Source organism: Kogia breviceps, chromosome 3, assembly GCF_026419965.1.
Source record: "Kogia breviceps isolate mKogBre1 chromosome 3, mKogBre1 haplotype 1, whole genome shotgun sequence".
Lineage (NCBI taxonomy): Eukaryota > Metazoa > Chordata > Mammalia > Artiodactyla > Physeteridae > Kogia > Kogia breviceps.
In genome coordinates this window covers 95,727,483-95,749,579 of record NC_081312.1, presented here as the reverse complement: position 1 = coordinate 95,749,579, position 22,097 = coordinate 95,727,483, and the positions used below count along the sequence as shown (strand labels likewise).

The 22,097-nt window shown below is 47.7% G+C and overlaps 1 long non-coding RNA gene across 1 annotated transcript; it reads left to right on the top strand.

Annotated features, from left to right (window-relative positions):
- Nucleotides 1–10,341: 10,341 nt before the first annotated feature.
- Nucleotides 10,342–18,891, top strand: LOC136793931 (uncharacterized). The gene is made up of 3 exons (XR_010840015.1): nt 10,342–10,509; nt 11,636–11,733; nt 18,838–18,891. It is a non-coding gene; the product is annotated as an uncharacterized lncRNA (long non-coding RNA).
- The last annotated feature ends 3,206 nt before the right edge of the window (nt 18,892–22,097 follow it).

Sequence of the window (22,097 nt, the reverse complement as noted above, 5' to 3'; positions counted from 1 at the left end):
GTTGGAGAGCTAGACCAAGGCTGGAGGTGCTTGTCCTGTTGGCCTGGCCTCCAGGCCCTGCACATGGCTCCTGTGTTCCCATCTCTCAGGCAGGCCCCGACTTGGATGGGGCACCACATGTTTCATCACAGGGTCCCATCGCCCAGTCAAGGGGGTTCATTCTCCCCAAACGGAGCATCAGGAGTGGGAGGGGCGACAGTCCCCACTGAGTCTACTTCATGTGAGACCCTGTGCTGTTGAAAGAGCAGGTGCCCTGCCCTCGGGGGTGGGGGCTGGGGGGGACATTTGGCCCACGATGGGCTCTCGGGTCCCCGGGTGGGGCCAGCCAGTGTGCAAGCGTTTCCACGGTGGGTTCTCCTCTCCAACGGAATCTGTGCCCCTACCTCTCCCCGTGCCTCCCGTCGAAGACAGCACGGTGCCCGGGACGGGAGTCGTGGGAGCCGTCAGCCACTGCCCCCTCTACACACACACACACATACACGCACACGCACATGCTTCAGGGAGGCAGGACTTGAGCGCGGGGCTCTCAGCAGCCCTGAGCACCCCGCCTGGAATCGGCCAGTGGAATGGACAGACAGGCTCTCCTGGCCCGCACCATGCAGAACTGTCCTGCCTGGGCCTCCTGTGCAGCCGCCTCCTTCTGGAAACCTGGGAGGCTGGAATCAGGCCACTTCTTGTCTGGCCTGGCCGCAGACTGGGCTGCACTCTAAGAAATTCTTGGATCACATGTGGATCCTGACCATCAGGTGGCCAGAGACACTGGTAACATTTCTGTTTTGCCTGTTGAAATGTTTAATGACAACGATATTGTTCAGTTTCCTGATGTGGGTGTCCAAAGATGAGAGACCCATATGTGTGATCTGTACCTCCTATGAGCTCAGCCCTAAGCTAGTTGAAACATGATCAAGTTCTGTCTACACGGTAAATTTAGACCTCTCCATGTGCTGACTACTGTTTATGTTTAGAGCTGACCATGTGTTGTCTATAATAAGAAGATTTAGACCTGACCATGTTCCGTGTACGCTAGGAGTATGGAGAGCTGGGAAGAGAGCCGGCCTGGCCTCAGTACTGGGAAGCTCCGTGCCTGCATTTGAAAGTCAGTGCTTAGATGTCTGGGTCTGGAGCCGAGGTGGGCTTGTCTAGGTAACACCCTCTCTTCTGAGTGTGGTGACCTGGTCCTCCTAAGGGCAGTGCTATGGTCGGGGCCATACTCTTTATTCCTGCAAGGTTCACCTTCCTTGGGGCTCGTGGATAACCCTCAGGAGGGCTACCTGCTGATTATTCCAATTTACCAGCACGTGCATGGTGCGAAGGGAGGCAGGTTTAGCTGGTGAATTGATTGCAGGGCACGCAGATCGGGCAAAAGGCCGATGGGTAACAGCTGAGGCTGCTGCTGAGCTCTCCTTCCCGTCTGCCGTCCCTAGTCAGCAGCGTCCAGAGCTGCCCTTCGGCTTTCAGCCCTGCTGTCCTGTGAGTTTTCTCAACAAGTAAGTGAGACAAGAAAGTGAGACTGTGCCTGCCAGAACCAAGTAATGTGTTCAACTCTAGCATGAAAGCTTTAAAAAGAGGTAAAATCACACAGAACCAAAGTGAAAAGAGGAGGACTTCTGTGGGACAAGTGTGGGGACAGGAGACCCACCTTACACTTTTTCTCATCCCAGCAGGTCCCAGGAACCCAGCTTGTTTCCAAATTAGGGAGCCAAGAGCAGAGCTATGGTGCCCTGACCAAGGGGACATGTGACCCCAGGTGCACAGTCTGGTGAGGTGAGGTCACCCTGGAGGATGTGCACGTGTGACCCCAGTTGGGGGAGTCTGCGGAGGGCAGTTCACCCTGGGACTGTGGACATGTGACCCAGGTGGAGGGGTCTGAGGAGGTGGGGTCACGTGTTGAGAGAGAACGTGTGACTTTAGGTGCAGGGTCTGGGGAGGTGGGGTCACTGTGGTGAGTGTGGATGTGTGACCCCAGCTATAGGGTACGGGCACTGTATGGGTCTCACCACATCTGCATGGGTCAGGATCACATGTATGCGGAGACCCCTATGTGCTCTTTGCCTGCAGTGTGTCTTTACCCCTTTGACATTTCCAACCTCTGCCTTAAGGGTGTTGCCCTGATTAACCGGTGGTTCCTTTTCTTCCCTTAATCTTGTCGCATTCATATGAGGTCATGCATGTTTGAGTGGGGTGCTGCTCTGTGTGCTGCTGAGTGACAATGTTCGGTGGTGTCATATGAATATCATAGCATATCATATGTCTAATCTATGGGGGTCACCACTGCCTGGGTCTCCCTGGACAGAGGTGAGGTGAGCACAGACTAGGCCCCCGTGAGAACGGTCTCCCATGTGCCATGTGAGGGCACCGTGATGGCCCCTAAGGTAGGGGAATGTGTTTGGGTCTCCGACATTTGTGATGAACGGGAGTCGAAATGGACTCTGATTTAAAAAGACATTATTTTATGAATTTAAGTGAAATAAAACACACGTCACATACCCTTTACCATCGTCACCATTTTAAGTGCACGTTTCTGAGGCATCAGATCTATTCACTTTCTCGTGGAGCCATCACCACCACGCCTAGAACTTTTCATCTTGCAAAACCAGCATTCCACAGCCATGAAAGTCTCACTCCCCATCCCCTCACACTGGCCCTGGCACCGATGTCCCCTTCAGTCCCTGAGTTGTGGACTCCAGGGCCCCCACTGGAGCGCAATCCTGCAGTGTTTGCTGACGGGTCATTTTGGAAGAGCTGACTTTCAGTCTGAGGCTCTGCCTGTTTGCATCTGAAGAATCTGCATTTCAGGAGGGGATGTATGAGGAAGGGGCGTAGGAGGGACAAAGGTGTCCGGGATGCAGTTGAGTCAGGACCTGATCAGCTGCCTTTTGTGTCCTCTGGTCGCATCTCTTGGTCTGGGCCTCATCTGCATCATCACTGTCCCCGCTGGCACCCCTGGGTGTTGTTGTCTGAGTGAGATTCCCCTGGTGCCCCTGCTCTCCTCCCCTCCTCCTGCTGGTTGGGGAGCGAACTGCTTGCTGGGTGGTCTCTACTCCTGAGGCAAGAAGGACCCTGTAGCATGGACCTGCAGAGTGTGGGTGTGGTCCCCACAGCATGGTGCCCACATAGGACACAACATCGGGGCGTGACAAGTGCTAGGTTGCCTCATCACTGACAGGGAATGTTGCCAAGATCCTGCTCGGGAGGGTGTGGTGTGGGTGGCCTGGGACCCCAGAGGTCCATTAAACCAATAATGGCCCATTCCTATCCTGGAGCTTGGAGAGTGCATCCCCATGGGCTCCAGATTCACCCGTCATCTCAGCCATATCCCTCTGGCCTGTCTTTGAACTCAGGAAAATGAGCTCTCTTGTCTACAACATAGGCCTGGTCCTGTTGGTATTAGGATTCTTTAATTTAGGCGTTCTGGGATAGCAGCCCTTTTTAGGCCTGAGAAGGAACAGCTCAGGAGTGTACAACAATTTCAGATGAAACTAATATTCTATGACTCTCTCTAACTCCGTGGTTGTTGACTTCTATTAGTCATTATTCTCCTGGTTTTAGCCCTGATGTGGGGATTACAGAGGAGCCAACATTTAAATCTTCATAATCTGTGTATTTGTAGCTTCAGTATCATTACTGACCCATCGATTTTATGGTTTGGGAAGAGTTATTGATTTCATGTATCATGTAAAGGATTCACAATGATGATAGAGCAATTAAGATTACAATAATGGCTGATAAATTGTTCACATTTTCTCTACCTGTGCATCTATTATATGTATATGAGTTAGTTTAGTTGTCAATGTTAGAGAAATAATATAGAGAACTAGTTTCAAAAATCACTATTAATGTGTGATGATGAGAATGTAAATGTTCTTCCATAATCGGTGATGTTATATCTTGAGATCCTAGATGAAATTGATATGCCTTCGTGATATACAGGATTTTAGCCTCTGATTTAAGTTTGACAAAGCTACATCACTTTTTACTTTTATCTCATTTATTGAGAAAGACATAATTGTTACGGTGTTGGCTTGAAAGTGGTTGAAAAGGACTTGAGACCTTCCTTATTTTATATTTACATAGGTAGGATCTTGAAACATAGGATATGGTGGAGGGCATTTATGTAACAATTCTAGGTTAGGAGTATCAGTTTCTAGTGCTTAGCCTTCTTGTTTAGATGCAAATGCTTTTCAAAGTATGAAGATTATGATTAGCATTACTGCTGCTATTGAGATGAGTGAGCCAAAAGACACAATATTTCATGTTGTGTGTGCCTCCGAGTACTGAGACTAAAGTAATGACATTCCTGAGAGGCCAGAAAGTGCTGCGGGAAGTCATATTTACTACTACAAATATACGCGTGAAGTGACTTTTTGCTCATGCTGAGTTCACTGTGTAACCTGAGAATAGTGGGAATCCGTGTAGGAAGCCTCCCGTAATAGTGAAGCCCGCTCCCATGGACATTAGGTCATGGAAGTGTGCTGCTACATAGTATGTATCCTGGAGGATAGCGTCCGGGGATGAGTTCACTAAGATGATTCCTGTGAAACCTCCTACTGTAAAAAGAAAAACTAAAGCCTAAAACTCATAATATATTGGAGGTCATATAATATTACCTCCGTGAACAGTTGCTAACCAGGGACTTCCCTGGTGGTGCAGTGGTTAAGAATTTGCCTGCCAATGCAGGGGACACGGGTTCGAGCCATCGTGTGGGAATATTCCACCTGCCGTGGAGCAAAAAGCCCATGTGCCACAACTACTGAGCCTGCCCTCTAGAGCGTGAAAGCCATGCTCTGCAATAAAGAAAGCCTTTTCAGTGAAAAGGCAATGCACCGCAGCGTAGAGTCGCAACTGCTCACTGCAACCAGAGAAAGCACACTCCTGTCGGGATAGAAGCAATTATGGTAGCTTTTGCAAAGTACGCTCCTGAGTGGACAGCTATCCCTATGGTAAATATATGATGGGCCCACAAGAGAAATCCTAAAAAGCCAGTGGGCATGACTCATACTATTCCTAAATAGCTGAAAGGCACCTTTTGTCCTAAATAGTGTGTAATGATGTGTGAATTTATAACAAACCCTGGTAGGCCATGAATACAGACTTCAGAGTGACCAAAGAATCAAAATAGGTGTTGGTATAGGATTCGGCCTCCCCCTGCAGGGTCAGAGAAAGTAGTGTTGAGATTTCTATCTCTTAAGAGTATGGCAATTCTGGCTGCTTGGACTGAGAGTGGTAATTATAGTAATATGGCTATAGTTGGGGAAGATTAAACAAATAATGGTGTTTGGTATTGGGGTATGACTGCTGGTTTTGTATGAAAGACTATAGTAATAAAAGCAATAGCACCAAGAATTGAGGAGACACCTGATAAATGTAAGGAGGAAATGGTTATGTCGACAGAGGCTCCTGCGTGGGCCAGGTTGCAGGCTAGAGCTGAATACACGGTCCACTGGTACCAGAACAAGCTTCTACTATTGGTGACATGAGTAGGAGTAAGAACGATGGGGGAAGTAGTCAAAAATTTACATGGTTTACTCGGGGAAATGCTACCTCAGGTGTGCGAGTTATTAGTGGCCCAAGTGAGTTTTCAAACCCTGCAATATAAGGGGTACAACAATAAAGAAAATTATTACAAGTGCAGGGACTGTTGTGACCACGTTACAGATTTGTGCGTCTCCAAGTAGCGCTCCAGGTTAGCATAGCTCAGCCTGGATTAATATTCTTAAGGTGCTGCCTGCTACTCCAGCTCAAGCACCAAATAGTAATTATAAGATGCCGATATCTTTGTGATTTGTTGAAAATAATCAACAGTGTATGAACAGAGGTAAAATGACTGAGCTAGCATTCGACTGTAAATCTGAAGACAGAGATTGAGCCCTCTTTCTCACAAACCCTGTGGTGAATCAACAAATTGAATTGTAATTTCAGAGAAGCAGCTTCAATTCTGCCAGAGATTTTCCTGCCTTTTTTCTTTTTTTCTTTCTCAAATGAAGAAGAAGCAGATTGAAGCCAGTTGACTAGAGGATTTGCCTGTTAACTAAAGTTTCCTGGGGTTAAAACTCATCAGTCTCCTAAAGATTTGGCTTAACTACAATGTTTGCTTTACATTCAATTGATGTAGGATGAAGTCTTTCAATCCTTATTTTTAGAAATTAAGTAAATTTTACTTGTTTTGGGTTATGAAAGCTCTTGGTCTGAACTAACCTAAATTCCTAGTCCAGCACGGATGGAATGGGTGTTCTGTGGAGTAATTGTCTGGGTTTTATGATTGGTAATGATAGGAAGGTTATTTCTTTGAATGTTCAATGTGCTTTGTTTTTGTGTTGTTTCATGAAGGGAATACAGTTAGTGATGTGGAGTATGTTAGCTGCAAGTAGAAATATATGCTGAGCACTGCTGTGATGGCTATTAATGTTGGTAGAATGATGTTGTCATTTTTGTTATCTCTTGGATAAGTATTCATTTGGGTAAAAACCCTGATAGTGATGGACTATGTCCTAATGATACTATAATGGTGAGGAAAAGGATTGTGATGGGAGGTGTTTTACCTCATGTGTGTGATAATGACACTCTTGTAGTCCATGCTCTGGGCATAAATAATAAGAAGAGAGTATTGTTATGATATAAATTAGTATGTTTAGGATTGTTATAATCGGAATATACTTTATAACGGCTGTTATTCATCCTATATGGGCAATTGATGAGGAGGGTTTAATTTTTTCCAGGTGAGTCTGACTAAATCTCCCTCAGCCTCCAGCTATGATTTATAATATCACTATGATTAATAGTATATTTAGGTTGATGGATGGTGACATGTGGTATAAAACTGACAGGGGTGCACTTTTGTCATATTAATAGCATCAGGCCTGCTGTTCATGGGACGCCTTGTGTGACTTGAGGCACTCAGAAGTGAAATGGGGAAAGTCCTACTTTTGTGACAAGGGCGATTGTCATGAGGGTGGATGCTGCTGGATGAAAGATTTTTGTTATTCATTGTGTTCCATGACCAGAGTATATTAGATTAATGATACTAGCCATTATAAGTAGTATTGGTGTGGTGGATTGTTTTAGGAAATATTTGTTGGATGCTTCTGTAGCTTATGGGTTTGTGTTTTTTATTAGAATGGGGATACCATTAACCAGTGTGAGCTTCTTATACAATTATATTTCCTGTGATAATGGTCAGTAGAATGATAGTAAAAACAATGAGAGTTTATTAGTACAGGAAGGATCTACGACAACATGTTGGGGGTATGGGCCTGAAGCTTACCTAGTGAACCTTAGTATATAGCATGTGCTGTAATGTGGTAACATGGAGAATATAAAATTCTTAGGAAGAATTCAATTCCAGGAATAAGAGCATTGAAACCTCTATAATTTACTCTATCACAGTAACTCTTTTGTCAGACATATTTCTTAAGTTTGTGGTGGGTTGCCTGGTATGATGACAGGTAGTGAAAACTCTCATATACATCGGGCTAATGTTAGTAGAAAAAAAATTTTTATACGAGATGTAGACGTTGATCATATCAAAATTGTGGGTAGGATGCTCAAATTCATAGAAAGGAGATTGTTAGATGTGTTTTAATGATGACTTGGCGTGTATATAATTCTGGCACCTAGGGATTGTCGAATGCTCCTACAAATGGATTGTTGTGGAAATGTTTATTATAAGGAAATTGACATATTGTCTAGCAAGGAAGAGGTGAATGGGCCTGCTACATCTTCTACATTGAAGTCATATACAGGTTTTGATTCTACTTCTGTTGAATCAAGTGAGGCTTCATTGAATCTCTGCTACTGCGGAGATAATAAAATTCTGAGTAGGGGTCAGAAGAAAATAGTCATAGGTGTTCCTGTGTAATAATTACTGTTGAAAGTGTAAATGATCCATTTATCAGTAAGACTGAGGATAGAATAACTGCTACATTACTTCATATGAGATTGTCTATGCTACTGTCCCTAGAGCTCCAGTGAGTGAGTATGTTGAATGTGAAGCTCATCCAGAACTGAGGACGGAATAAATGGCTAGGTGTGATATGGCTAATATAAAGAGTATGCCTACATTTATATTAATTAGTGGCTAAGATATGGGAAGAGGAATTCATGTTGTGAGAGCCAGGGTTAAGGCTAGCATTGGGGCAATAATATATAAATTGATGCTGTTGATGGACATAGTGGGTCTTTAATAAGTAATTTGAATGCCTCAGCAATGGGTTGTAATAATCCATGTGGGCAGATGATTTTTGGCCCTTTCTGGATTTGTATATAGCTTAGGATTTTCCATTTAGTTAATATGAGGAATGCTATGGTGAATTAAATTGGGTAACTTGTGAAAGAGTGTTGATTATAAACATATTCTTAGGAGGAGGACTTGAACCAGTGCAGATAAAAGTTTCAGTTTTACATAATTACCGGGCTCTGCCACTGTAACAAACCCTGCTCTACAGTAGGGTATGTATAAATTAATTGAATGTAGATTATGTCATCATTTAGTTTGAAGACATTGTGTAAAGTAAGCCGTATTGCTCTTGTCCTTTCATACTGGAAGAAATCTGCAATAGACAGAAACCAACCAGGAGGGCTCCAGTCTGAACTCAGATCATGTGAGACTTTAATCATTGAACAAAGAGACAATTAATAGCAGTTATACCATTGAAATGTCGTGATCCAGCATCAAGGTCAAAAACCATATTGCCGATATGAACTCTAGAATACAATTACACTCTTATCCCTAGTAAAACTTGTTCCATTGATCAGTGTTTGAGAAGAACAGGTGATAAAGAATTTTGACTAGCTGGTCTAAATTGTAATCACTCAGAGGTGATTTTATTCTCTAAAAATAAATGGCACACAGGCTCAAGGTGCACCAGCTTCAGTAGTTGTGGCACGCAGGCTCAGTAGTTGTGGCCCACTGGGTTAGTTGCTCCGTTGCACGTGGGATCTTCCCAGACTAGGGATCGAACCCATGTCCCCTGAATTGGCAGGCTCAGTCTTAACCACTGCATCACCAGGGAAGTCCCAGAATCGCCGTCTCCCTTTTAATACACCTTAAGCCCAAAGAATCCATGGAAGGTTGTTACAGATGATAAGAGAATAAAATATTGTAAGGACTATAACAGAAACATATAGTACACTGTTCATATAGACACATCCCAAGCAGTTACAAAGTATATTAAAAAGGAGGCTGCAATTTGCAAAGAATAACATAAATTATACCCACAAACTCCCAATATTTCCTGAAACGTTGCAATCTGAAACCCTATTGTAGGAAGCAGAACATTCCAGGAGACATTCTACAAATGAAGGACTCTAAACCCTGTGGGTGGATAAGGAATTCTGGAAGGAAGGTATCCTCACCCAAGGAGAGCATGATCCTATACTTTTGTCACATCACATCCCTGTACAATTCCCATTGATCTCGGTCCAGTCATTCCCAGTTCTCTTGAGAGAAATCTATGGGCACATCCTGGGATGTCAGCAGTCCCTGAAATTAAAAGTACACATGACATGTGGCCACGGGAAGAGTTCATAATGTGACCCAAGAAGAAAAGAGCAAATTAAGAGAACTGGTTTTAATTTAGAAGAGTGTCTTCTATTATCCACATATATATATGTATATATATATATATATATATATATATATAATTTTTTTTACAAAGTAGCTTTCTCTATTTCTAACTACAAAAAAGAGTATGTCATGTGATCCATAAAACCAGTATAGAGACTATAGTTATCTGGAAAAGAAATGATAAAATGGTGGTTTCAACACGGACATATGCATTTTTGAGTGTTTTATTTATATCAAACTGGATAAAATGTGCGTATTTCTCAGACAGAAAAGACATGTCGAGGTAGAAATGTACCTTTCAACTATTCATGGGTCCACAAGTACACTGGAGAGAGTGTAAAATTGCAGATTCTGATACAGTAGGGCCGGTGGGCCTGAGTTCTATTTTTTAAACGAGCTCATTTTTAACTAGTGATGCCACAGCCTCTGATTCATTAACGACAATTGTGAATAGCAGAGACATAATAAGGAAAGGTAAACATTCATAGTTAACTTCTAACTTCAAGTGTGTTATGGATTTCCCACGTTTAATAGGATAGTAAGCACAGCAGCAACCACCATTTGTGAACATTCACTGTAGACCGTGTGTATCTTTCTGACTTTTTGTGTAGGATTGCAGGGAAAAGGCCTGCGCTGCGGCCACAGTGGGCGGGGCCCTCAGGCCGGGCCGCCCCTCCAGGACCCCCGACGGGGCCCTGAGCTCCTGGCGGCTCCTCCCCCGGCGCCCCGCTCCCTCCCAGGATGCCTCGGGGCAGAACGGCCCCACCCACTGCGCCCAGAACGGAGCCCGCGTTTCCTCAGAGCTGGAGCTCCCGGCTCGGGGTCTCTTCCCTCCGCCGTCACGGAGCTGCCCCGGAGCCCGAGGGGAGGGCGGCCTCACTGACGCTGCCGGCTGCGGAGGGGCCCCGGCGGCCGAAGCCGCGACAGTCGTGGGGACGGCGGGCCGGGTAAGTGGGTCCGGTGCCCGGGCGGCCGCGCAAGAGCAGCTTCTGAGGGGAAGCGTTTCGCTGCCACCCGCCGCTGCTGTGCAGAACGAGCGGCCTCGGGGTCTGGTCCCGGGGAACTTCGGCCCCTCCTCTCGGCCCTGCCCTCGGCCTGGCTCGCGGGGCCCGGGGGGCGTGGGGAGAGGGCGGCTGAACGTCCTGAGGGGACACGGGGCGAGGGAGGCGCAGGGTCCGGCCGCAGCGTCAGCGACCCTCCTCCCGACGGCGGGGAAAGCGGCGAAAGTTCCTCCCGAGGCTCCCAGGCCTCTTGTTCAGCCGAGGCCCTGTGCGCCCCTTCCTCCCTGAGCTAAAGCACCGGGGGGGCGGGGGAGGGGACAGGGCGGGGGGCTGGCGCAGTTGATGGGGGACGTGAAAAGGTGATTGTCAGCTAAGGAGAACCTGCTCTCCCAGGTTCTACAGGAATGCAGGGCTTTCCTTATGCGAAGATGCCGGAGTCAGGCTCACGAATTCCTTCCTTTGATATGCACCTCAGCTCTCTGGGGCCTGCATCCTGTAATTGCATATCCTGAGTTCCTCAGGGCCTGCCCGCTCACATTGGAGAGGATGACTGTGGCATCTTTTGTTTACTGAGATGGCAAGAAATATTCCATTTCTCACAGGCTTGAGGGGTAGACAGTGAAGAAGCGTCGGAGAGTCTCACTTGGCATGTACTTTGGTTTACATATAGATAATAGTTATACTTACTTAACTGTGCTAATAGAGGCTCTGGAGTACAATCAACTTGTACTACTGCCCTCTATGTATTAATTTCATCAATATCATAAGATAAATGCCTGTAGAATTGACTTAATCCAGTTAAATAGCATAATGATTTTTAAAGGAAACATAATAGAAATATAACAACAAAACCTTTACCACTACAGGCTGGGTCTGGAACAAGGTAAATAAATGTTCCATTGTTAAAATATTGAAAGAGTATTCAATAGAAATATCAAGAAAAATGACAAATAATAAGGGCAGCAGAATGTTGAAATGTTCTATCTTTATCATTAAAGTGGCAGAAAATCATTTATGAGCAGGCACTGGGGCAGAAGATGCCTGATTTTATATCTTTGTCATATTTGTGCAGTTGTTTCAACAAGTAACTTAAAGACACAATGGAAAAGCCAGGAGGTTTGTGCCTGAGATCATGTTGATGTGAAACCCGGGATGGCCGCCTTGTGCCAGGTGAGTTAAGTTTACCTCGCAGGTAGACCCCAGAGCTCCTGAGAAACAAGGGCTGGAATTTTTTTTCTGCGATGAATAGGAGCTGTTGAGTCCAGTTCATTGAGCAAGGAGTAGGTCTTGTCTATTACATATTTGGTTTTTGGAACGGTATCTGTGCTAATTTCAAACTCTTGTTTTATGAAAACCCCCCCTCACCTTTCCCCTGAAGCAGGCATAAATGTGTTTTCTAAAAGCGTGACTCTGTTCTGTTTTAATTCAGTTCTTTGTAGCCATGTTTACATTCCCTCTATAAGTGATATGTTTTGATAAATTTCTTTTTCTGTGTGACCTTTTTCACTTTGAATTATCGTACCTAAATCCACTCATTATGCTGCTACTAGCCTTATGACATTGATTTCATGGCTGAGTGATATTCCATTGTACATAAGTTTCACAACTTCTGTATCCATTTTTCTCTTTCCTGGGATATGGAATGGGTACCGAAGTCGAGGTTCTTGTAAACAGAGCAGCCCTAAGCTTTGGGGTGCCTGTGTCTTGTTGATTTTTAGTCTTCCCAAGATATACGCCCATGAGTGGAAGTGCCCTATGCTCTGTAGCTCTGTTGTTTAGATGTTTTAGGAAACACCATACACTTTTGTAGAGTGTCTGCGGCAATTTTCATCCCGCCCGTCAGCATAACAAGGTTTCCTGTTTTCCATGGCCTGTCCTGCATTTGTGGTTTTTTACACTTTTTTCAGATGGCCGTTTTGACCGGGGGGAAGTGAGACTTCTTTGTAGTGCTGATTTGCTCTCCCAGCTTGCTTGGTTGGCCAAAACGTGTGTATGCTTTTTTACCTGAATATATTCAGGAAGGAACACATACTCCCTTTTTGGCCAACTGCATCATTGTCCAAGTTCTGCCGCTTTTCATGTGCTTTCAAGGAAACTCCAATCTACCTCTTGAAATCTGTTTCCTGCAATTCTGCCTTGCTTTCAAATCCTCTTCGTTGCCTTAACTCAATGTATTTTTGGATGGTAGTTGTCATTTATCACTGTGCAGGTTTGTGAGTTGCAGTGCCCCTGAGCTCCATGTTTCAACTGCCCTTTTTGTGAGCTGGCCCAGAAAACCACAGCATCGCCTCAGGCCCTATCCTGGTTTCGGGGCTTCAGGCTGAGCCTTTGGTGAATTCTTCTTCGTGATGGGAAATGAGAGTAACATGTGCCCGACCAAACACCTCCAGCGAGTCTCTCATTGGTTCCCCCTTTTCCCGTTCATCCTCGGCACATATTGCAAACTGTTCGAAACAGGAGGTTAAAGGTGCTGATTCTCCAAGTGGGGAGATTGTTAGTAAAGCGGCTGGAATGGTGAACCCGAGCACCAGGAGATGAAAAATGAGGTGCGCTGTCGAAACCTTTCATCATCACACGGTGTATCATCCTCTGGGCTTCCCATGCATCTTTTAGCTGTAGGAAGGTTGCGTTGCACCTGGAGAGTTGGGACCCATGGAATGGGTAGCACACAGTATTACTTTAAAGGGTCTGCATTTGCTCACTCAACCTCACCAATCCTCTCAGTCCCAAGAGTGTCCAACCTTATGTCTCATCCTGCTGTGTGTCTAGGTGTGTTCAATCCATGTTGCATCATAGCCCCTGAGCAAAAGTTATAAGGGTTTTTATGTCTGTCACTGTCTTTTTCTACTATTGTTATATTGGTTACAGCTGATTTTCAACGCTGTTTGTTGCTGTTCTACATCCACTTGATTCACGTAGAAACAGACATCAATAAATTCTTTTTCAGATTCTTAACAGTCGTATAGAATTTTTTCTGGTGACTTGAATGTGCTGAGTGCAGTTCTTTGAGGTTCCGTGTAGGCCTCGTCTATTATCAATTTGGTATTTGGAACGGTATCTTTGCTAATTTCAACCTCCTGGATAATGCCTCACCCCTCCCCACCTTTCCCCTTTGGCAGCCTTATGTGTGTTTTCTACATATTTGACTATGTTTCTGTTTTGTAATTTGTTTCATGTGTAGCCATTGTTGATTCTACCCTTAAGTTATATCTTACGATATGTGTCTTTTTCTTTCTGACTTATGTTACCTAGAATGATCTTACATAACTCCTCCTGAGTTGATGCAACTGGCCTTATTTCATTGATATCCTGGCTGAGTTATATTCCACTCTACATATGTACCACATCTCTTTTATCCATTTTTTCCTTCCAGGTATATTTAGGTTTTATCCAAGTCGAGGCTCTTTTAAACAGAGAGGCGGTAAACGTTGGGGTGCCTGTATCCTGACGATTTTTGTTTTTCCCAAGATATTCGCCCATGAGTGCAAGTGCCCTATGCTCTGTAGCTCATCTGTTTAGATGTTTTAGTAAACACAGTACACTTCTTCAGTGTGCCCGTTGGCAATTTACATTTCCACTATCAGCCTCACAGGGCTCCCTTCACTCCTCGCCCTGTCCTGCATTTCTGGTGTTTACACTTTATGAGGATGGCTCTTCTGACTGATGCGAAGTGTGATACTTTTTGTAGTATTGATTTGCAATGCCCACCTGTTTGGTTGGCTGAAAAGGGTGTATGCCCTTTTCTTGAATATATTCAGGAAAAAAGCATACGCCCTTTTTGGCTAACTGCACCGTTGGCGATGTTCAGCCCCTTTTTTGTGCTTTCATGATGAGTCCTTTTTACCTCTTCAAATCCCTTTCCTGCCATTCTCCCTTGCTTACAATTCCTTTTCGGTGACTTCCCTCAAGACATTTTTCAATGATAGATATTTTCAACTCTGCAGTTTCGTGAATTTTAGTGATCCTGAGTTCCATTTTTCAACTTGTGTTTTTGGGAACTGGCCACAAAACAGTGGGATTTCCTCAAGCCGTATTCTTTTTCCATGGGCAATCTTAGCCTTTGGTCATTTCGTCTTCCTGATTGGAAATGAGAGTGACATGTGCCTGTCCGAACACCTAGGACTTTTCTCTCATTGTTTCTCATCCTTCCGCTTCATCCTCTGGACAGATTCCAAACTGTGCGCAACAGGAGGTTGAAGGTGCTGACATCCCCAAGTGGGGAGATTGTTAGGAAAGACACTGGGGGGGTGAACCCGACTCCCTGGAGATGAGGAGATGAGATGCTTTTTCCAAACTCTTCCCGATCAAATGGTGTACCACCTTCTGGGTGTCAGAGTCATGTTTTAGCTGTAGGAAGGGTCCCGTGCATGGTAAGAGAACACCAGGGATGTTTCCAAATCAGTGTCTCCCTGAACCCTAAACTGGGGAATTTTACGCTATGGCTACACGTATGTTCATTAAGGGCCTTGGGCAGTAGGCAGAGTCCGAACTTAAGATGATTAAAGTCTTCAGGGTCAGAAGCGCTGACCATCGGCCTCCGTTAGGGTACATTGTATCTGTCATTGATAGATGATGTCAATAAAAATATCTATTCGTTTTCAGATTATTTCCGCTTCTAGGTTATTACAAAATATTGAGTGTAGTTCCCTGTGCTGTACAGTAGTTCTGTGTTGATGATCTATTTTATACATAGCAGGGTGTACGTGTTAATCCCAAACTGTTCATTTATCCCTCCCTGCACCTTTCCCCTTTGGTAATAATAAATTATAAGATTTTATGCTTCTCAGAAATGGGGGAGCTGAAAGAGAGGTATCATTTTCAATGGAAAAGCATTCAAAACTATATTGAAGCTTCAGCCAAGATTATTCGATGTACATCCTTGGAAAGAAATCACTTCATTTCTCTAATGTTGACCTGACAAATAAGACAAACCCCTTCACTGAACTTGCCTATACTAAAGTGATGGAAATATCAAATGGAAGTGTTGGAAACATCTTATTTTACCCGAGCCTTATACACGGCTCTAGGTTAATTACAGTTTGGCTCACACATCTGTTCATTGAAGTTACAATGTTCTCAATTTCTGTCACTGATCCTGCAGAGTGGGCCCCAACAAGGGTCCCCTGCCCCGTGTCATTGGAGCCAAGAGAACGAGACTGAGTTTGGTTCAGAAGCAAAGGAAACTTTAGATTCTGATCAGAGAACAGGGAGAGGTGGGAGCGTGCGCTCCCCCGAGGGCTGTGGGCGGGGCTGCTGTGTGGGGATCCCGGCAGCATCAGCGGGACGGAAGGGGCGGAGTCTCGAGGGCCGGGTTGGCTGGAGCTCAGGCTCCATGTCGCGGAGTCTGCATGGGGCCCCGCGAGCTGAGGTGTCGGCCCAGCCATTTTGCACCAGGAAATAGGTTCTGAAGTGCCGGGTGTGGGACCTCTGCATGTGGAAACCTAGGGGCAAGTGAAATTAGACAAAGCACAAAGGAATAAACGTTAGACTTTACTTTATTGCCCGGATTCTATTTTTATCTCCCAGGATTTTTTCATGGGCTCTGCCGGTGACAAACCCCTCCTCTGCCTTTTGTCCCATTCCTCATTGTTGGGGCGCTGAGGGTGCAGACCCCGCTTCTGTAACTGCTTCGTGCTGAGTCGGGAGGCCTCATACCCGGGGGGAGGGGCAGAACTTCTCCCCAGCAGCCTCCAGGTGAGGTTGACTGTCCCCAGGGCTCTTCCCTCACTGCTCGTCCGCCTGAGCCCCAGCATTTGAAGTGTTATAGATTCTAATGACCTTTAAGGGTGCAGGAAAGAGATGCGCAGAGACTCTGGGGTGGCCGGTTTTACCCCGCCCACATTTGTTCGGCCACCTTAGGCAGACGGTTTCTGCCAGCCTAGATGCTCTGACCAGTAGTCTGCGCTTTCTTCAATTAGGCCCCTGAATTAACGTACAAACAGCACCAGGTGTCAGAACCCTGCCTGCTCAACTCCCACACAGTCCAGGGCCGGTGGTGATCCAGACCCATGACGGCCACTGAGTCAACGGCCTTTTCAAGTAGCCAGGAGTGCAGCCGGTCTCATCGGCTGCCGCCTTCACCGCGGTGTCTGTAGGCGTTTCTATGGTGACAGCGTTATTTAGGGTTCCCCCGCCAAGCTTATGAGCTCCGCTCTGGGTGCAGTAAGTCCTGCAAGCAGTAGTCTGCTCTTTTGGGGCACGCTCTTGTTGTTTTCTGAGAGAAGATCCACGTCAAGTGATGGTCACACGGGTCATCATGGGGACCCGTTGCCCCCAGTTGTCCCTCTGGAGGTTGGAGTTGGAGGGCTTCCTCACTCGAGGTCAGTGTGCCCACGGAGCGACGCCTGCAACTTCAGGGCATGGTGGGTGGTTAGGATCACCGCGTGCGGTCCTTTCCCCTTAGGAGGGAGTTGGCCTTGCGGGCTGCGGATTCCAGGTTTTTAGATACCCCCAGTATCTTGGCCGGATGGGGCGGCGGGCCAAGCCCTTGGTGACCGTACTTTCTCCTACCTGGAGGGCATTCTTGCATTGTTCCATTTCAAGAGGTCCCAGTTTTTGCACTAATACTCCAAGGGCGATTCACTTTCTACCCAGAATGTAAAGGTCAAAGGGTTTAGCTAAGTTAGGGAGGTCCAGGGCAAGGGTCTGAATTAACTGCTCTTTCCATTCTTGAAAGACTGCTTCTGGATTCTATTCGAACAGATCATCATCTTTTCCTTTCAATGTTTCCTATAGAGGCCCAGCTATTAGACTGTAGTTAGGGATCCAGATGCAGCAAACCCCGACCTCCCTAGGAACCCTTAAGCTGTCTTCTAGGTTTAGAAGGGGTAAGGCTGCAAATGACTTCTTCCCTTTCCTGGGATGGGCTTCTCCGACCTTCTGTGAGAATGAAGCCCAGGCAGGTCACCTTAGTCTGTGATATTTGAGCCTTTGTCTTGGACACCTTCTATCCTTTATTGGCTAGGTAGTTCAGAGGCCTCCTTAGTAGGGCTGGGGATAAGAATGTCGTCTGCATATTGAAGGAGGGTTCCCTTCTCCAGAGGTAGATCTTTGAGGTTTTAGTTAAGTTTCCCCAAAGGTGGTGCGGGAAGTTTTGAACCCTTGGGGGAGGACGGCCCAGCAGTACTGTCTTCCTTGTATGCTGAGTCCTGCCAGTCACAAGCCAAAATTTCTGTGACCTCTGGGACTAATGGAATACAGAAGAAAGCATCATGTAAGTCTCATACAGAATACTATGTCCTGGGGGATGGTACAATGACCAGCAGGGTGTAGGAATTAGGAACTATTGGATGCATATCCTCAGTGGCTTCACTGACTGTCCCGACATCTTTACCAGTTCCCCAGTAGCCCACGGGGCTCTCGTGGTCAGGCCCCTCGCAGGATATACAGCTCACCTGGGCAGGTACCCAGCAGCCCACGGGGCTCTCGTGGTCAGGCCCCTCCCAGGGTATGGAGCTCACCTGGGCAGGTACCCAGCAGCCCACGGGGCTCTCGTGATCAGGCCCCTCCCAGGATATGGAGCTCACCTGTGCAGCTACCCAGCAGCCCATGGGACTCTCGTGGTCAGGCCCCTCCTTGGATACGGAACACCCTTGTGCAGGTACCACGGCAGGGCTGGGCACACAGGAACCGTGCGCATAGCCCTCATTGCAGAGCACCCCCATCTCACCTGTCACTCAGAGCTGACACAGAGCACCTCAGAGCAGGACTTGAACTAACAAACAGCAGCTCCGACAGGTCTGTGACCCTGGGCTTCACTCTGTGTGGCCTCCCTCCGCCTGGTCTTCCAGAGACTTCCACTGCAGCCGGGGCACCAGGTCTCTGTCTCCACCCACCACCCCTCCTCTCCCTGACTCCTGGGTTCCTTTTATTAGGAGAGGGTCTTCTTGAAGTTGTCTCCCACTCATGGGCCAGATAAAATGGTTAGAAAACAAGCCAGGGCTGCAGCCCCTTGTCTATCCTGACCCTCAGGACCTACACGTGTTCCTTGGAACTGACCGGTGCAGCAAGGTCCATTTTATGCAACTGTGAGCCCCTGAGGGGCGAGGAGTGGCTGACCTGGGCAGTCTGACCCGGCCGGCCAGTCCTCCCCAGGTGTGCCTGGGCTGAGGTCAATATAAACACCGCTCCAGGCAGCAAGAGCCCCTGCAGCTGTGCCTGACGCCATATTCTCTGCCCCATCGGCAGTCTCGGGGCTGGGCTGGTGGGAGGGAGTAGGGCCCACGGCTCTGTGCGTGGCCCGGTGCGAGTGGGGCTCTGGTGGACTTTCTGCAGGAGTTGCCGCGCTGCCACCTGCTAAAGAAGAGGATGTGTCACCCATACCTGCCGCTGGAATTTCTCCCCGGGCAGAGGTGAGGACGGAGAAAAGCGGTGGGGGCCGGGACAGGAGGGGTACATTGGGCAGGGAGATGGAAAGCTTCCAGAAGAGCGCCCGGGGCCAGGACCATGCTGGCTGGCCTGCAGGCCCCAAGTCGGCCTCCGTGCTGGTGTGGCTCCATGGCCCTTCCTCTAGGCTTTCAAGTCCTTGCACACATTCAGGTGTTTTAGCTGGGAAGGGTGGGAACAGTTCAGCAGCAGCTGGCCTGGGGGTCAGCTCATGTTTACTCAGGGACGCCTTGACATGGTCCCCCAGCTTTGCAATGAGGACGTTCCTTGCGGGGGGGCTGCTGGCTGCATGAGAGATGATTCCCCACCTCTGACCAACTTCAGAATTGTTTACCACTGGAGCAAGGGTTTTCCTGATAGGGTTTTCCTCTGTGTAACTAGTGGGTTCTTAATTGGCAGCGTGAATGGTGATATCAGAGGTCCTGAATCAGGATGGAAATACTTATCCCCAACTTGTACAGGCAGGCATAAAAACCTGGGGAGGCCGTGTGCAGCCGGCACCCTTAGGGATTGGCTTCCAACTGACCCCTCAACGTTCTGGTGTCCAGCCACTGCTTTAGAATTTCTGGGGCCCAGTGCTGACTCTAAGGGTTCTGTAACCCAGCCTCTGTTGGTCTTTAATGAGACCCGCACTTCCAGGGTCCCACAGAGCAGGGTCCGTGTGACTGTTCTGTGGCTTCTGTAACAAATGACCACAAGCTGGGTGGTTTAAAACAACAGGAATTCATCCTCCCCCAGTCCTGGAGACCAGACATCTGAGATCAAGGTGTTCCAGGATGGACGTCCCTCCAGAGGCTCCAGGATAGGGCTCTTCCTGCCTTTTCCAGCTTTGGGGGGCTCCAGGCATCCCCAGGCTTGCGGCTGCAGCCCTCCTGTCTCTGCCTTCACGTGGCTTCTCCTCTATGTTTGTGTTTCTCCTCTTTTGTCTCATAAGGACTCTCTCAATTGGATTGGGGGCCACGCTAACCCCAGATGGCCTCACCTTGGGACCCTTAACTACATATACAAAGACGCTTTTCCCAGATATGGTCCGGTTCCGGTGTTCTGGGGGGAACATATTTTGGGACCAGCATTCAACCCATTACCTGTGTATAAAATAACCCTAATTTTAGGAGATTACCAAGGTCCCGTATAGATAGCAGCCAGCAGCCATGTGGGTGGGGGTCTGGGGAGAATGAGGACCCTGGAATCACCTGGAAAGGATGAAGTCCTGGCTGCATTAGGTGAGCTCTTCCACCACGGGGCCCGTGGAAACAGCCACTCCACTCTGTCTGTGGAAAGGGACCCAGTGCCGAGTCCAGAAATGGTGATATTGCAAAGCTGGCTCTTCTGGGATGTCATCATCAGTAGCATCATGTAACCAGTAACTACGGGCTTGGAGGAGTCACCCTGTGGCACGTGATGACAGCACTGTCACTTTAGGCTCATCAAGCTTAGAATAGGAATGTTTGAAGGAGAAGAGTTTGGGAGATTGCGAAGCTTGGTTGTTAAGGAAACTGAGCAGGTTTGTCAAGGTAGGTTGTCAAGGAAACTTCTCCCTTAAACTGAAGGCATGGCGGGGAGAGCTGAAATCCAGGGATCCTTTAAAGGGGCTGCTCTGAAACACCATCACCTGAGAGGTGGTCTCAGCGTGAGCTGGTGTTTGAGAAACGTGTGATGAGATGAAGCCTGACTTTCTGTGACAGCTGGGGAGGGGTTTGTAAAGCAACTTAGCGTTTAAGGCCAAGTTTGTTGCTGGAACATAGTGTCTCCCAAAACTGGGCTGAAGCTCAAGATGTCTCTGTCCCCTTCCTGTGAGAGTCCAGGGCAGGTGGGTGTCAGTTCCCAGGCTCTGCCCCCACTTTGTTTCTCCTCCCTGCTTCCAGGTGAGTGTTTCAACCAGCGGGGGGGGGTGACCACAGGGACATCGTGCCCTCCGTCCTAGGATGCAGGCTGGCCAAGGCCCTCACCACCTCCACCCCTTCCCCTTGGTAACACGAGACACTGTGCCCCAGCTGTAAGGGGTGGGAAGGCTGGGATGTGCAGGGTAGCTGTGCACAGGAAAAAGGGAAATGGGTTCTGATGGGCAGCTGTGCGGCTCTGTTGTGAGGGTCGCCCAGACACTAGCGCACAGATTCTGGGTTCTGTGAAGCTTCGATGCTCTGTGGTTCTGGAAATCCTATAGGAGATGGTCCACAGCAGGTGAAGCTAATGCTCGCAGTGGAGGTGGTGAAGCCAAAGGTCTGCAGTTCAGACTAAAGGTGCCGATGTACATGCAGGACAAAACCATCTCAGGTGAATGGACTTCAGGCACGTTTAACATGAATGCAGTCGTGTTAATGCCTAGCATCTTCTATCTTGTGCCTCCTCAGGGACCCCCTCCTCAGTGCCTGGGGCTCCTGTAACTCACGTACAAGGGGATGGAGAGCGGGGTCTGTCCAGTCTGAGCCCTGAGTTACCCTGTGAGTCTGCTCGGGACCACCGTAACAAATACCACAGACTGCGCAGCTTGAATAACAGGCCTATCTCCCAGTCCTGGATGCTGTCGGAGATCAAGGTGTCTGCACGCTGGCTTCTCCTGAGGCCTCGCTCCTTGGTGCTTAGACAGCCACCTTCTCCCCAGGTCCTCACATGGTCTCCCCCTGTGCCTATCTGTGTCCTAATCTCTTCTTGTAGGACATCAATCCTATTGGATTAGGATCCACCCTAGTGACGTCATTTTTACTTTGATCATCTCTTTAAAAATCCCATCTCCAAATACAGACACATCCTGGGGTCCTGGGGGTTAGGCATTCAGCATGTGGATTTGGGGAGACATGACTGAGCCTATAGCATCCTCCTTAGGAACCAAGTGTGCCTCGGTCCTTCCTTCCCTCAAGTCATACGAGGTGAGCTAATGGCTCAAGGAGAGGCCACTCGTGCAGAGTTTGTGTCCCAGCTGGGGAACCCTTCTCTGCTCTCTTTGATCAGGCAGTGGCAGTGCCAGCCCCCTCCTGAGGTGAGCAGTTCTGGGGTTTCCTGCCGTGTCACCTGGCCTGCTGAGGTGCTCAGTGTCTGGGAACCCAGGAGTCAGCAGCCTAGTGGGGCTGCCGGGGACTCTCAGGGCCTTGGCAGATACCCTAGCGAAAGTGGGGAAACTTTGGGGGATTACAGGAGGGAGAGAGTCACAG